Source organism: Notolepis coatsorum (assembly GCF_963971535.1).
Source record: "Notolepis coatsorum genome assembly, chromosome: 8".
In the NCBI taxonomy this organism is placed as follows: Eukaryota; Metazoa; Chordata; class Actinopteri; order Aulopiformes; family Paralepididae; genus Notolepis; species Notolepis coatsorum.
The window spans coordinates 120,730,210-120,744,931 of record NC_140172.1 but is presented as its reverse complement, the minus strand read 5'-3'; the positions used below and the strand labels follow the sequence as shown (position 1 = coordinate 120,744,931).

The 14,722-nt window shown below is 42.8% G+C and overlaps 1 protein-coding gene across 1 annotated transcript in view; it reads left to right on the top strand.

Moving 5' to 3' along the window:
• The window catches only part of rapgef6 (Rap guanine nucleotide exchange factor (GEF) 6), a 288,321-nt gene that overhangs the window by 26,865 nt on the left and 246,734 nt on the right, over nt 1–14,722 (top strand). The gene's annotated exons all lie outside the window — the stretch shown is intronic.

The following is a 14,722-nucleotide window of genomic DNA, read 5'->3' as shown; positions in this document are numbered from 1 at the left end:
CGAATTATTGTTAAATCTATGTCACAACGAGAAAAAGCAACCAAGTCCTCACTCAGTGGCATGGGTGTTGGCTAAACACAAGAAGCCATTCTCTGATGCATACATAATAAAATAATGTATGACTGAAGTGATGGAGACCATGTTTGAAGGCAAACAAAAGCAAATCCCCATCAGATAGCACAGCAACCAGAATAACTGAAATACTGGCTGGTGATTTGATTAAACAGCTTTGTGATAGAATAAAAAAAATGCACAGTGCATTTTGTCATGGAAAATATTATCATGTCATTATAGATCTGTGTTGAGATATCATTTTATCATTTTACAGCTTGACTGGTTCAGTGTGACCAGCTAGTGTAATGTGTGTGTGTGTCCTTTCATTGTGGCCACGGTGAAATTAACTTTTCTACTATTAATAATGACTCGGAATGATTTATAAAACGGCTCATCGTTTTTGTCCTTTAACATTTCCCATAACAATTTTCCATAGCTGTGGATGAGTACACTGACACCACTGAGAATGCTCAGTTGCTGGTGTTTGTGAGGTTTTATGATGAGGCAAAGGGGTAGTTTGTTGAAGATGTATTGCGCCTGACAAACCTGAGAGGACACACAAGGGGGGAAGACATAAGACCTCTGGCAGCAAGGAGTAGGTAAGAGAAGCCTATGTTCTGAAGAACCGTTCATGTTCTGAAGAACTGTTCATGTTCTGAAATGTTATTGCTAAAGATTGAGAAGATTGGATCAGTTGTACTTTTTTTGGAATACTTGAAACCCCTTTTTTGTGGAATATTTGATGCGGCCCAGCCTCACCCAGACTCTACCTCCAGCGGCCCCCAGGTAAGTTGAGTTTGAGACCTCTGCTTTACTGGGAGAGGAGGTTCCTCACTTCCTCCTGCAACCCCCAGCGCCTCCCCCTGTCCCTTTACTGGGAGAGGAGGTTCCTCCTGTAACCCCCAGCGCCTCTCTCCATTCAGCCCTCATTATGCAAAGGCCCTATAACTGTCCCAAGACAGCGGGTGGCCAAGTGGCCAATAAACGAGCTCTGTGTGTGTGTGCAATGCATGACCATTTGTGTGTGTTGATCTGTGTGCATGACCATTTTGTCTGTGTGTGTGTGTGAGTGAAAGACACAGGGGGAAGGGGACAGGTTGAGAAAGTTACCTAAAGAAAGATTTAATAAGATAAGAATAACTTTATTGCAGTACAACGCGGCAAGGGATCAAAGAAAACGGATGGAAATATAAAGATGAAAGGGTTTGAAAAAAATAAATACACAAATATTTTAATCATAAACATGGTTATGTAGCAGCAGTTGGAGTTACATTGCTGGTTCCTGGCTGTATGTGTACCGCCACGCTTTGCTAGCTTCATATCAAAGCCGGGAAAATTAACATGGACTGAAGCAAACTTTTGATCTCCTGCTAGGAAGCATTTTATATGACCTAAACATTAAATCTGTATTTTACTTTCTCGTCGTTATTTCCTTTTATTCGCTATTGCCATTCATAATCCATCGGGGCAGGCTGTCCTGAATGGGTCTGAGATCGCAAACGTCCAATACCGCCGCATAACGCCTTGCGGCCGCTATTGCACATCCTTGGATTCTCTCTGGCTCAGCCTGTACGTTGATCTAACAAGTCCGGTCCGGGTTTTCCTACCCGGGCAGTAGTAACGTTTATAACACATGGATTGGGGAGAACCAAGCACCGTGGATTCATGTTTTTCGGTGGATTATCTTGGCAACACCATCGAGATCAATACTTTGAATGGCGATCAGATAATTAGAATATTCTTTTTGCAGTACCCCCTAGTCAAGGTAAGGGTAGAGCCATATGGAATCCGCAATCACGGAATCGCGGACGGAATCGCGGAATTGAGCAATAAAAATGGAATCGACTATAATTTTTTTTTTAAATATTAATTAATTAATTTTTTTATTTTTTTTTAAGTTTTTCTTTTTTTTATGTTGTGGGACTTGTACAGCACTTTGTTCAACTTTGTCAGTGCTGTAAAGTTTAAACCTTTTTAAATCTTAGACAAACAAAACACTTTGCTTTCATGAAATATTGTAAGCCGTCATTTGAGGCTTTATAAAAGCAGCACAATGAACACAAATCTGTCAGTGCCGAGTCCGACCTCATCTTAAATAACAAACAGCATTGCTTGTTGTAGTTAACAAGGAGAGGCAGAGTTGATTTTGCAAAAATATATATAATTTTTTTTTTTTTTTTATATAATCGAATTTTATTTTCATATTTGAATCCCATGCCCATCGAACGAAGCTTCGAAGCTTCGAAGTATTTAAGACAGCCCTATTAAATGGACTGTTATATCTTATTAAATTGTGGACATATATTCATTCCCACTTATTAGACACTATTTCTGATGGTAAAATTAGCGTACAAAGCAAAATACAGAATTCTGAAATATTAAAACGAAAAAAACGGAATTTGGAAAAAAAATTTATGGAATTTGGAAAAAAATCAAACGGATTTCATATGGCTCTAGGTAAGGGCTATATGTTATCAATCTTGCGTTGATCCGAGCATGCCTTCCTTGTGATCCTGTAGTGCTATGTAAGTTAACGTTACTCCACAACGTATGCCGTTGGTGACGATCGAAGCATAGAACCCCCCCCCCCCCCCACCCTTTCATGCATGCAGAAACATAATACCGATAATATAGCGTTGATTTCAGATTGATTGTTGATCCAAGCGAGGAATGGCACGATTTATAGTGAAATGCAGTAAACGCTGCTTACCGGCGTTTCCTGGGATTACACAGAATTATTCTAAAACTATACTCATATTCACCACGGATTAAAATGGGAATGTATTGATGAAAAAAAATTCTGTTTTTTGCATCTTGACCGGAAGAAACTCAAGGACAATCGACTATATTATTAGATCCATCCCTATAATATTTAATATAGTTTTAGCCCTGCAAACACTGGCATGTATCCCCATTCATTAAAGCGCTGCCACACACAGCCCACAGCGACCTCTGGTGAACGGCACTGGATGTGTTAAATCTGTATTCCACTTACTCGGAAGCATTTTATATGACCTAAACATTAAATCCGGGGCCACTTATTTGTCAAACACTTAACCCCCGAAGTTTTTGAAATGGTCCCAACTTCTTAAAATTTCAACAGAGAAATTTCTGTTGGGTAAAACATTTCTGTTTACCGGTGGCTGACATCTTGATTAGAGCGTAAAATGTGTTATTTTCACTCCAAGCCGCATTCGATTCACCATGTCAGCCCCCCCGGTAAACAGACAGACTCTCCATTGAAATTTTGAGAGGTTGGACCATTTCGACAACTTAACTTTATGTTTAGGTAATATAAAATGCGTCCAAGTAAGTCAAATAAAATGATATGCGGTGCCGTCGCCCCGGGAGATCAAACGTCTGTCTCCGGCTGTGTTCATTCGCCGGGCTGTGATATGAAGCAAGCAAAGCGTGGCGGACTAGCGGTACATATACAGCCGGGCACCAGCAAAGAGCTCCAGTGCAGTTATATACACAGTGTGACATATGTAGCTAATGACAGACTTTGCTCTTGGTTTTGGGCTAGAATGTTGGAAACTCGCATGACCTCATGAAGCCAGGCATAGCCTCACTGTAGGCATGGGAACTTCTGAATAGTAGAAACTCTCATTTCATACTGTAAATGACCCAGACTAGAATATATAATTTTCTTTCTGTGCATGTCCCTGTATTGCATGGGAAGCTGCAGGGCTTTTGAGCCTGATCTTAGAGACTAAGCTTTAAGCTATTTCTTTCAGTTGCGATTCTCCACCGGAGGGAAGTTTGGTCTGTGATTGCGGCGGCTTCAAATCACTGTCTGTGTGAACCTGGTCCTATGGGATGAGGGTTTAAGCCTAGTCCTATATTAGTGAGGGTCAGTGAGGCTCCATTAAGGAGGAATCCTTAGACTAGGACTAGGTTTAATTCACGTCTGTGTGAACCCAGTATAGCCCTAGCTTAATCTTCAAGTTCAAGTTCTTTAATAGTTGTCATACAGAAGTACAGAATACTTTCATACAAAATGCTTCTTACTGTTACGCTCCAGAGACTGTGCTAGACAAGATAGTATCAAATAACATAATAACATAATATAGCATGAATTTAGAAGAAGAAAATGAGGTCACAGTGTTCGGTATAGACATATGTACAATGTTCTGAGTTACCATATAATATACAATACACAATACTATGCAGTGTACTAATGTACAGTACTATCTAGTGCAAAGCAGAAATGGGATGAGGTACAATCTTTGTACAGTACATTGTGCTGAACTAAGTAATCTTAACATGGTAATATTTACAGTGTAGGCCTGGCCTACCCTTCTACACAGTCTATGTATTTCTTCTAGGCAGGTACTGATCATTGTCACCTTTTTTCTTATCAACAAACAAGTTGTAATGAAGTTGTGTAATATTTATGTTCTTGGAAGCATTCAGCTATTAAGTTCATGGTAGACAATTCTTATTTACATAAAAAAAAAAAAAATATCACAATCCAATCCAATTGCACTGAAATAGATTTTGTGACACCAACCATTAAAACAGAGTGGAATCATACGGTCCCTTAGTGTCATTCAGGAACCAATTTAGCCCCCCACCCCCCTCCTACTAGTACGGCCACTTGGATACCGTTACCACAGCGGTCACAGCAGGGGGTCGTGACCTGGGAAGTGACTCGTCTGTGCCGTGCCTCCTTCAGTCATGCGAGTCGTTGGAGCGAGGGCCAGGTGCCCAGCAGCCAGTCCCATTCATTCACAAGGAACAGGGCTGCCGCGCTCTCAATGGCCTGATTCATTGAAGGTTCAGGAGCAGGATGTGTGTGTGTGGGGGGGGGGTTGTCGTGTGTGAAGAGGAGTTCTATTGACTGAGTTCTTAGAGAGTAGAGAGAGCAGTCAAGCACCCATGACAGGAACAGATGGATAATGGCTCCCGTGTAGTAGAGTGCTTGGCGCTCTGAGCAAGGCGCCGAGGCCGCCAGGGTTAGAGAGGGTTCGATTCCCACAGTACGGAGTGATGTTTGCAGTTGCTTATTTCAAAGTCAAACGCTTTGTCTGTTTAGTACTAGTGCTGGAAAAGGACTAGTGCTGGAAAATCCGGAGATGCAGAGAATGTCAGGGATGCAGAGAACGTCAGGGATGCACTGATATGAAAGAAGCAGCAGCAGATGTGGCCAATACTGATGACCGGTATTAACACATTTCTGTTATGGTCGATAACCATATGTCGATATGATCTGTATTCTGTATAAATAAAACCAATTCCAATGATTGTACATACTATTTTTATACAAACTGAAACTATTTAGCCCCACAATCCTGTACAGCATTATTGTCACATGCAAGTAACGCTACCCAAACAAAAACACGCACACACAGCGGCAGCTAGACAGAAATAATCATCACTTGTCTTGTTCACATTGGCCCAGTTCTGCTCATCGGACCGATGCATGAAAAAGTCACCACCATGGGCTGATACCGACGTGGACTCGGATGTAATGGTGCATCCCTAGAGAACATCCACTCAGTGTACCTTTTGAGGTAACAGTGAAATGAAGTGATGGGTTGTCCTCTGGGAGCATGCTCAGGACTGTTGTGGTGGATAGTAGCCGAAGCCGTAATAACTTACTCAGTCAATGGAGATCCGGTTAATACAATTTATTAACCCAGAATGAAAATATAAAATCCAAAATAGTCAGAGAATATGGCTGAAGGCCAAGGGCTCTCACCCTAGGAGACCTGGGTCCTCATTTATCAATAATGCATAGAAAGTGTTCTATTTTCGTTCCTAAGCACGGAATTTAGAATGTCTCTACGCACAGAAAAATCGGGATTTATCAAACGTGCGTACACGGGTCCTACGCACACCTGCAAGTACTGATAAATACCACTTGTTCTACGCTCCGTGCTCGTGCACGATTTTAAGTGTTTGCATACAGAACCGCCCCTAATTAACCATATATGGCAATGAAACACCCCCCCGTACAGAGCGATGCAAACGGTCGTGGAGGAGAATAACAGAAGAATCTTCGCACCAGAGTTGAGTAAGTGCCCTGGTGTCTGCCAGTCTCTCGAGTCTTAATCTGTTGTTGTTCAGCTGCAGTCAGACGGTGGCTGAAGTCCAAGCGGCCCCGCAGGGACGAGGACGACTCCACACAAAGGACCGACAAGACCTTGTTTTCATCAAGCTGTTGTCACCCCTGGTACAACAGCTTAACTGAAAGAAAATGTTTTTAAAGTAGAAATAGAGACATGTTTTCATTCTGTAGTTGATCGACTGAGCTCTGGATTCAAGAATTGGCATGGGTGTAAAAAAACAAAAAAGGATTTGCAGCCTTTTGTGGCTATAATACATAATGAAACCTAAAACATCGGAGTAAAACGGACCTATATTCAGAGTTTCTTATTTTGCATGTAACTAGTAACTAGGTTATGTGATATACACGGTTACCTCCGCACGGGGTAAAAGATATTCTGGATTGGGGTTTCAACAAGAGATTCTCCCATGGCATGTTTTTCCTCAGAAGATTTATTTTGCACATAATCTCACACCCCGAGGCTGGGTGTGTTGCCCACATTCATTTAGTTTGACAGGTATTGAGAGTTAATAATTTTTTAATATGGCCACCGGTGATTCCCATCAGAGGACACTCGATCCTCGTGTTGATCAATGAAATGATGGAAGGAAATAACGATCCCTATTGAGATCCTTATCTACATTATTTTCCATCAACATGATTTAATTGAGCTGTAAGTAACAAGGATTCAGTATCACCGGTGGCCATATTCAAAGCTAACTCTCAACCTTCAAACTAAATGAATGTGTGCAAAAGGTTTTTGGGGCTTTAAAAAAAATTTGAAATCTTTATTTCGAACATGTATGTAAATACAAACAAAATAAAACACAAACAAATCATTAATCTCTAGCAATGAAATGAAAAAAAAGAGAACATAACTCAATTTACATGTTCAAAAAGGAGTAGGAAGAACTATACACTTATTTAATCCTAACCCTTTTCCACTACTCAAAATGTATGTAATTCCTTACTAATTTAAATCCTTACAAAACGAATATATATAATATGCAAAACATAAAAAAAAAATTATAACATGAAGACAATTAAATAAAAATGTAAACATCCGTGAATGTCAAATCCCTTCCTCATCCCTGTACCTCGTGATTTTTTTTTCTTTATAACTCTGTTTGAATTGTCTTTTATTTGGACCTGTGTGAGATTTATGTGTGAAATAAATGAGCATAGTCTTTTGGTGAAGTGAATAATACGTAGTTTTCTGCATGGTATCAGGCATAGATGGTTACAGATCGGAACATAGATTGTAATCCTCCTAATCCACTGTTCATGAGATAGAGAGATGGAGAGACTGTGTTTGTTGGTGTGTGTGTGTGTTGTGTAATGGTCTTAACTAAGATAAGCATTTCACTTGCACTGCTCGTGTGTCATGTGATTCACATCGAGACACACCCTTCTTCAGCCATGCAAACATATTCAAAATATGTGTGCATGCAGGTCTCTGCGCATCGCTGTGTCTGTATGCATTCCATGCTTGTACTGTACGTAGTGCACAGTAAGGCTGTCCCCCCGAAGCCTGTTTTGGGGATTCAACCCTTTGTTTTTAATAAAAAAAAATAGATTTTTTTTAATAATAATAATAAAACATAAATTTTTTGGAATATCCTCAAACTACATCCTCAATTTGAATAAAGTGATTAATCTGATTAAATGAGTCTTCTTCTTTTTTTTATTAAATCAACTTTCCAGGCCCAGACCCAGCCCAGGGAGAAGCCCCAGCCCAACTAAATCAATTAAATCAACTTTCTAATGAATATAACTCATCAGTTTTAATACTATAATATTAGTGTAGCCTAATCTTTATCTGCAACTGTGAAGAAAAACCCCATTGGTTTAAACAGAATGAAAAAAAAAATATATATATTCTTTTTAATAAAAAATTCAAATGTTTATTTAGAATTCGAATGCCAACGTAACGAACAAACGTTCGAACGTTTGGGCTCAGCCTGCACAGCATGGTTTCTAGGTTTATACAGCCTCTGTTATGTATGGATTGACTCGGCTCCCCTGAAACCACAGACATAGCGTCTAATGATCATGTCTCCGTTGCCCTCGATGGTACCTTAAAGCCCAGCTACCGTCTTTGTGATCCAAGTGGCTCACAATTGGTTTTGAAAATCCTACATTCAGCTGGTATTTGTGTGCTCAGATCAATGTGTGCTGATTACTCCAGTAGTACTCCAGTTTGTCTGACGTGTAGACCACTCTCTCAGATCAATGCTAAACAAGTGTCAAGGCCAGGTCTGCTGCTGTGAGTGTAGCCCAAGCATTTAAATATGCCTATAACTATAATAATTCCTTTTTTGATGCTGCATGTCTAAGAGTTTGCACCCAGTATGAACCCAAAGTTCATTTTGAGTTGAGCGAGTCAGTCCTTTGTGTGCTTTGTTCTTTTGAATCAGGCAGGCTAACAAACCAAACCCCCCCCCCCCCCCCCCCCCCCCCCCCCAAAGTCAAATACCCAAAGGTAAAGGGGTAACGCAAGCGCACAGACCATCGGGGCGGAGTTGACCAATCTCCATTTCGCCCGTTTACTTTGGTCCATGTCGGGCTAAACACGCTAACGTTTCAGCAGCCCGGTGGCCCTCGTCGGAGAACGCTTTGGTCTTTTCTTTTGTGGTCCATTTGGCTTCATTCCGGTCCGTCGAATCTGTGCTGCGAAACGAGCAGCCCAGTATGGAAGGAAGGGGAGATGCGCTCTGTGTTCTGTGAGTTAAGTGTGAGAACCGGCGCAGGGAGCGGCTTGTCCTGACAGATAGGTGAAAGCCATCTGTTATCTCCTCCATTCCTTGGCTAGTTTATCTGAATCTCCCCGTTCGCCTGTGGCGACCAGGCCAAGTGGCAGCATGCAGAGAGCCAGAGTGCAGCTGCACCGTTTTATTGACAAAATGATCACATCGCGATTCTGATGGCGTTGACGAGATATGACCTGCAGTTTGTGACATGACCCGTGGCGTGATATGGTCTACTCTTTTGGAGCCTAGTCTACATGACATTTTTTATTTTTTTATCCACTTTTTCTCCCATTTTCTATTTTTCTCCCATCCCAATTTTGTATCGTCCAATTCAACCCTCTCCTTCTCCTATCTCGAACGCTGTTTCATGCCTCCCACAAGCCGGCTGCAATGTGGACGCGTAAGCCATACATAGCACGAGTCCCCTCCGATACTCGAGGTAGCAGCCGTCGCATCTTTTCACCTGCGCAGCGCGATCTTTCAGCGTCAGGGGTCTGCGCTTTGGAGGGGCGCCGCCCCCATCGCTTCCGGATTCTACTGCGCAGGCGCACCAACCGACCTGTAGGAGTCGCTGTCCACAACGTCCGATCCCCACCCATCAGTTTTCCCTCCCCCTAATACTGCCAATTGTATTAGTGCGGACGACCAGCCAAACTGAAAACAATGTGGAGCGCTGGGCTCGAACCCAGCGTCTCCAGCATTGGTGGTGAGTGCCTTGCCCACTGCACCACCTAGCCGCCCTCTACATGACATTTTAAAGGTGCTTTGATACCCCCTCACTAGCTATACAACAGTAGATATATCCCATGCGCAGATACTGGTGTCGGATATCGGACCCGATACCAGGCCAGTGATCATAATGTTGCTTGTAAAGCGACTTGTCTTTTTTATAGAAGATGAATTTATAATAAAACACAAGATACTTGTTCCATAATGATGAGGATAAGCACTTGAAGAAGAAACCCAATCCCCTTACCAAACAGGGGGGGGGAGGATACGAACGTGGTTTAGGGCAGGGGTTCCCAAACTTTTCAGGCCGGGACCCAGAAAATAAGGCGTCAGAGAGCCACGGCCCAATGCACATCGTCAGGCTTTTTTTTTCTTTTTTTCTTTTTTTTCATGCGACCAAATATCACTTCAATCCTATTAAGTTAGTTCAAGTTAGTTATTCATTTATATGTGCTATTTATGAGAGGGCTAACTTGTTGCAAAATAATAATGATAATAATAATAGCCTCATTAAAATACTATTGTTGCTTCGGTTGTTTTCAGCGTTTTATGTGCATAATCTGTTATTTAGTTTGAAATGTTCGTTGAAATAAGTAGATTTTTCGTTTTTGTTTATTTATTAAGTTAATATAAAACCATATAGTCACATTTTAGAATACAATAGACTAGAATTTTAGAATACAACTAGAAACACTGTCCTGGCTTGCTTCTAAGTTCAGTGGCCTGACAAAAAATTTGGATATTTTTCTTTTAATCATCTCGCGGCCCTCCCGTGGCTGCTCGCGGCCCACCTTTGGGTCGCGCCCCCGACTTTGGGAACCACTGGTTTAGGGTAAGGGGTGTAGGGGTAGGGAATAGGATACAACCCCGGTTTAGAGTAAGAGGTGTGGGTGCAGGAGGAAATGGTTAAAATGTGAGGGGGATTAACTCATTGAGTGCCACGCTGTTTTCCCATCTTTACTCAATGGCGCCAGCGTTATTGACCATTTTCGCGATGTTTGCGGACCCATTGTGTGTTCTGTATTATAGCTATGGAGACAATAGTATGGCTCATTTGACAGGCACTGTTTATAGTCCAACATTGACTAACCAGTTTGTTTCTACATACATTATTATTAGCAGTGAGTCGGTGCATTGCCCATGCATTCAGCCCCACGCATGCAGGCCCATGTATGCAGGCCCATGTATTCAGGCACATGTCATCCTTTAGTGCGTGTGTGTGTGTGTGTGTGTGTGTGCGTAAACTCAAGGCGGCAGCCCACCCTCCACCCTCGCCTGTCAGCTGAGCTGGCAGCGGCTCGGTCTGGCAAGAACCTCCGGTACCTCAGCCCCACCGCAGAACTGTGTGTTCTGTACGTCCGTCCGTCTGTCTGTCTGCGACATCTGTTTCTCTCAACAGGCAGAAACCATCCTGAGCGCGCTCCTCTCCGCCACCGGGCACACGAGCCAGCGGAGAAGAAAGAGAACGAGGGGGAAGAGCTAGGCAGAGGCGGCTGAGATGACGTAGAAACGAAGGGGGAGAGAGAGAAGAGAACTTTTTTCCCCTCTCTCTCTCCCTCCGACAGACTTTTGGACAAACTTCGAATCCTTATTTGTGGCGCCAGCAGCACCCTCTCGTCTCGTCTTCTAGATGGACTTAATAAACGACTCAACGAGGACTTTCAGTCAGGCCTGCCGAGTGCTCAGCCGACAGCTTGCGCTTGACATGCGCTATAAATCTAGCCCGCACAGACAATGGGAATCACCACAACTTGAATAATTGGCGGGGACGCGTTGTGCCCTCCGTCGCTCTGTCTGTGCGAATGCCTTCGATTCAAGTCGCCAGTCTGCTCGGTGGACATTCGTCACACGTCGCCCGCCTCCTTAGACCTACGCAACGTTCTGAAATTTCAGCACGAGACATTAGCCGTTTTTCCCAAGCTGACTGTACCCCCTCTGCGCTGGTTTCTACAAATTACTCTAGCTAAGATTACATAATGGGTCAGATTTTCCATGGTTCTGTGTGTGTGGTTGTTTGGTCTGGCAGCGTGCTGCTGGTGGAGAGATGGCAGCTGGGCTGGTGTATTCTGGGCCAGGTCTGCTCCTCGCCCTCTCCTAGAAGGAAAGAGAATCAGCAGATCACAGGAGTCAGACGTTTGTGGTGTATAACCCCCCCCCCCCCCACCGAGAACGTTTTAAACCAAGATGGACCAGGTCCCAGGCTTTTAGGCTCAGACTCCTGCTACCTACCTACCCAGGAAGCATCTCTGCGGTGTTGGTAGAACCGGGTAGTCAATTACTTCATCAAGAGCTTTACACACTTAGAGAAACTCCAACAGCGGTTTGTCTTGAGATTCAGATTCAGATTCCTTTAGTGTCACATCATTCAGTACCTTACAGCAAAAAAATTGTGAAATTCACTTTGTCGTGGTTCCTCGACCATAGCAGCATCCAATATCATATAATTAAAATAAACAGCAAGATGACTATATACAGTTTGTTCTAAAAAAAGTGTGCAGTGCAGATAGCAGGATGTAGTCGATATTATACTATCTAAAATGGAAATAACAAAATGGCTATGTATGTACAGTTCCAACAACAGTGGAATTGTCTGAGTCTTTGTCGGAATCTCAGCTGAAGAGTTAGCGGTTCCATTTAGCTAGAAAGATGCGTAATGTGTTCCACTCTTTCTAAACCACAACACAAGCGCATCAGCCTGCTGCAGATGAAACGTTATGTGTACTTGAATGTCACTGTCAATCAGCGGTTCTCAAACTATGGGTCGCGACCCAAATTGGGGTCGTGGGTAGGTGACAGTGGGGGTCGTGCATTGACGAGTAAAAAAAAAAAAAAAAAAAAAAAAAAAAAAAAAATTATATTATGGCAACATATTTTGGATAAATATGCCTCTTTTTATAAATGTCTATTGATAACATAGTGCTGTAATAAGATTTTCTAATAAATATGCATGATCAAGTTCAACAACGTGTGCTTTTATTTTGATATTCCTTAATTCCACGTGGAAATTATGCAATACATTATTAAGTGTGGGGTTGCCAAAAAAAATCCTAAATAAAATGGGGTTGTGGTATAAAAAAGTTTGAGAACCCCTGATCTCTAGAACATCGCCGGAGTGACTCTACAACGGAAAGGCTGTGGATCATTCTGTCATTGTGACTAAAGGATACGGAGCTGTGTAGATCCACCCCCAGGGTTAATGACGACTCTCTCTCTCTCTCCTCTATTCTCTCTTCTCTCTACTGTTTTGTTTTCCCTCTCTTTTCACAAGCCACCGCATCATCACCAGCGTCACTGGGCCTGTAGGAACCAAACCCCCTGTTCTCACTCAGCGGAAACTCACAGGAAGATCCAAGCATTTCATTTCACTTCGATTTCAGTTAAAGGGGTTTTCACTTCAGAGAAAGATAAAAATGTATGCTGATTTATTTTGCACATAATCTCACACACATATCCCAAATGTGTTGCACATGTTAATTTTATTTGACAGTTTAATGATAGTTAATATGTTTCAATTTGTGCTCCAGTGATGTCATCGGGGTACACTGAATCCTTGTGTTTTGTAAGATAAGATATTCCTTTATTGATCCCCTTGGAGAAATTCTGGGGTCATAGCAGTATGGGGAGGGAGGAAGGGGAGGTACAGGTATGGGCAGGGTAATAGTAGAAAGACATAAATAAACAGTCGACCTGGAAACGGTAGTCAATGCATTCATCACATCACGCCTTGACTACTGCAATGCCCTCTACACCGGCATCAGTCAGGCAGCCATGTCCCGCCTCAAAATGGTCCAGCACTCTGCAGCTAGGTTCCTTACCGGCACCAGAAAGAGAGAGCACATCACACCAGTCCTAGCCTCCCTACACTGGCTCCCAGTCCCACTTAGAATAGACTTCAAAATCCTCCTCCTCACCTTTAAGGCACTATCGGGTGCAGCACCCCTATACATCACCGAGCTCATCACCCCCTACGCAGCACCCAGGTCACTAAGATCCTCCAACCAGGCTCGGCTGGTCCCCCCCCCGCACCAGACTCAAAAAGAGAGGCGATCGCTCCTTCAAGGCCGTGGCCCCCAAGCTATGGAACCAGCTTCCCCTGGAGATCCTGGAGACTGTCTTGTCCTGCTGTGCCTTTTTGTATTTTTGTATTTGTGTATTTTATATTAGGACATTGATTTTAAGCTTTGATTGTACAGCACTTTGGTTGGCTCTTGTGCTTTTAAACGTGCTATATAAATAAATTACTTGACTTGACTTGAGTTTACACAATATAATTAACTCTGAATATATGAATATGAGTATCTGCCATCTGCCATCGTTTCATTGAGCTGCAATGAACAAGACGCAAGGAGTCAGTGTCCTCTGATGACCTCACTGGAGGACATATTCAAACTCATTAACTCGCAAATAGCCGATAACTGTCAAACTAAATGAACCCTAATGTGTGCAAAAAGAGTTTTGAGATATATATATATAATATATATATATATTTATGTGTGTGAGATTATGTGCAATTTTTTTTTTAAGTACCCCTTAAATTTTGTTTTGTCTAATTTACTCTGCTTGTTGGAATCCATCTCATATGCATTATGGTGTGTGTGTGTGTGTGTGTGTGGGGGGGGGGGGGTCTGAATCTTTTGTGTTTCAAGTCCCCGCGTTTGACTGAGAGCTGGTGAGCCCGTCTCGTTCCTCTCCTGGTGGGTTTCCCATGCCGTGTACAGAAGAGGCTGCGCTCCGCTGAGTGGAATGAGGGGATTTAAGCCTAAGTGCTGCAGGCCTGTACTTGAACCCTCGGTGTGATACCAGCTTGAACGGTTTCTTACTTACTGCACAGTGGAAAACGGGGGGATTATCACAAAGCTTTCTGTACGGCGCAGATCCGATCCGTTCTGTGTTCATAATACGATGGGATCATAGAGTTGACCTAATGGACCCGCGTGTCACTACCATTACGGCGGTTTCATAACGGCTTGTGCAGAAGCGGACGCTAGGCTCTCAATGTTTCGGTGTCTGCTAAGGAGATTGCGTGGCTGTATTTATTTAGCTTCGACCTGGGCTACTGTATCGCCTACTTGTTATGCAGTGATTTCATGTAAAGCCAAATCCTCTCTCTCCTGAGTTCACACAGGCACATTAGCAG